Source organism: Esox lucius, chromosome 17 (assembly GCF_011004845.1).
Source record: "Esox lucius isolate fEsoLuc1 chromosome 17, fEsoLuc1.pri, whole genome shotgun sequence".
In the NCBI taxonomy this organism is placed as follows: Eukaryota; Metazoa; Chordata; class Actinopteri; order Esociformes; family Esocidae; genus Esox; species Esox lucius.
In genome coordinates, this window is record NC_047585.1 from 4,290,007 (window position 1) to 4,293,022 (window position 3,016).

Consider the following 3,016-nt stretch of genomic DNA (forward strand, 5'->3'; position numbering starts at 1 on the left):
CAAGATTTCTAAATGTTAAGGGCTATGTGAAAATACCAAAAAATGCTCCTAATAGAACTCGGCCAGGTGTAGCGAACAATGCAAAAGCGGAAAGATAACTATTGTTTGTCATTTTTGTGCCACCAGCAACATAGCATGAACCAATTTCTCGAAATAGTCTGACCTCATTTTAATTGAACTTAATCAAATTAATTACATCTGACCTGTATGCTGAGGTCTTCAAACAATTTTAAATCTAAATGTATGGTGAAATCCTTTTCAATTGAGTTTTGAGATATTTTGTTCTATCTGAGCAGACCAGATGTTTCAGTACACTTCAGAATTCCTACTACTTCTGCCGTCAGCAGTTCCATCATCAACTACATGTGGTTTTGTTCCAGTTGCAGCCATACATGTTCAAAACACTCCTTCCACCGTAAACAGTTAAATGAATGTCACTTGCTATTTTTTCTCCACTTAAGTCTTACTCTAGTCAATTTAAATATTTGAAATCTGCTGAAGACTTCTGAAAATGCTGGTGGCAGACATATCCAAACCTACCTCCTAGACACTGATCCTGATCTGAAGGACAGTTCTTTGTTTTGTCTTTCTTCATTTTGATGAGCATTCTTTAGCTATCTACCAGGTCAATTGCTATTGCTGAGCTAATCAGTTCTTGCTTTCTTATTATTATAGTACCAAACTGTTAATTTCTCTGGTTTGTTTTGATTAATCGGCATCATGATGACCAGCTTAACCTGTACTTTCACTTCTTCTGCCCATCTTTTGTCAGACACCTGCAACCAACTCCAAACACAAAACTAATAAATCAAGACATTCAAAGCTCTCTTGCACATTAATTAATTGATGAATCAATTGTGCAGTAATGACACAAACAAATACACCGGCCTAAGAGACAGCTGTGAAGCCAATCGTCCAAATACTTTTGGTCCCCTTAAATCTGGGCTGTGTAAATGTATGTATATTTCCTCAAAATGTATCTAGAGAAATACTTTCAAATTAAAGCTTAGTCTTAGTTTTGGAATACCAAGCAACACTTTTTTCACTGACTAAATACTTATGGACTGCACTGTGTGTATTCTTTGCATTATGACATCTATTTGTCAGATTTCAAAACTTGATAGATTGAAAAGATAAAATATCTCAATTTAAATGTTTAACTGTTATTGAGATGTATATCTTGCCAAACAACAGCTAGTATTTCTTCATTTTCAAAATCATAGTTTGAATTGAATTAAATTCTGAAAGTCTGTATTCCTCCAGACACTGCAAAAGGGCGAAATATCAGTGGCACACGAGTAAGTAATTGGGGAGAACAAACGTGATTGGGGGTGGTTGAGTTACCAAAAAAGGATGAGAACAACCATTATCTTGTCACAGTCCAAATAGGCCAGCCATGATGGGCATGAACCAGATTCACTGACATGGCCTTTCCTTTCACCAGACTCTGGGTCATACGCTCCCAGCTAAGCTAAAAAAAAACATCCGCAACTTTTCAAAGCTATTTGCTTAGCACCCCTCACACTGTTGTGTGGATGATTGCATCACAATCCAGTCGGCAGGATGTGGGGGTGAGAGGCAGAGTTTCCAGTGAATACATTCAACGGAAAAAGCAATACCAGCTGTAGACTCCCGAGGGAATTAGTATTGTCTGAGTGTAGCTACGGAATAATGAATTTGTACAGGCATATTTTGGGTCCAGATGAAGCCCATGGCAAAAAAAAAAGAATGACAGCTTCCAAGAGCAAGATGGCTCACAGATACGTGTCCATGACACATATACAGGAAGTAATGTTAAGTCGAATGTTATTCAGAAGTCTCAGATGGTATTTCACTCACTTTTTATAACCAGTGACTAGTGAACTGGATATTTGAAAAACCCTGGAGCTCCCCCATGTGGTAAAAGATAAAACTGCAGACCCTTTTGAAAACATTTAGTAGTAGCCCACTTGGACAAAGACAATGTTAAAAACTAGAGCATAGGCATCCCATATTGTGATCATTCAGTTGGTAACCTCTCATCCGTGGGCTGTAGCACACAAGCCTGGAAAGTTTATTGCAGGATACACGTTTGTTACCACTTAAATTCCACAGAGATCAGTACAGCCCTGTGGCAACAGCCCTGTGGCAACAAAGACAGTAAGGTCTCTCTCTTGGATACTTATCTTTATCTCCAAAACAAGTACTCCAATAATATAGTTTGTTCATCAAGACTCAGGAATAGGAATATTAAATTATATACAATACTTATATTTGTCTTCAATAACAAACCACTGAACCAAAAAACTAAATGGTCCCCTTCACCAACATATTCTTCAAAAATCAGAGGCATCAGCCACATTAGAAAGCCACAGGCTAAGAGCATATATTCTTTGGCTACAGGAAAGTACATTTCACAAAGACCTTTCAGTTTTCAGAAGAATGTTCTAATGCTCTGGTTAGTCCCAGCACAGGAATTGGACAAAGTCAGACAAATAATTAAGATGGAGCCTGGTGTATTCAACATTTATTTGTGTCATTTTAAAAACAGTTCAGGACAATCAAAATATAAATACACATCTCAAACACGCTCTCTCACACACATTCTCTCTCTCGCATGCACGCACACACACACACACACGGCTGTCCACAGCACAACCCCAGCCAAAAAAGCAGTAAACTGAAAACTTACTCCTAATGTATGTCAAAAATGTATATAATCTATATATTAGACATTAATTTGGAGTATATTTCAAGTGCACTAAAAAGGTATTTCCAATCATGTATAATACACTTAAGTATACATAATACTATTTACTATTAAGTAGTACAAAATACTTTTTAGGGTACTAAAGTACAACTTAAGTGGTTCATAAATAATACAATTGAAGTATACTGCTGTTTTTGGGTTAGGAAAACATGCACACACAGATTTTCATTCAGACCCACACACATTTCCACTTAACCCCAGCCCCTGAACTGGATCACAAAATGTGCAATCACAACAAAATGTATAAAACTGCATCATCTGGTCTCC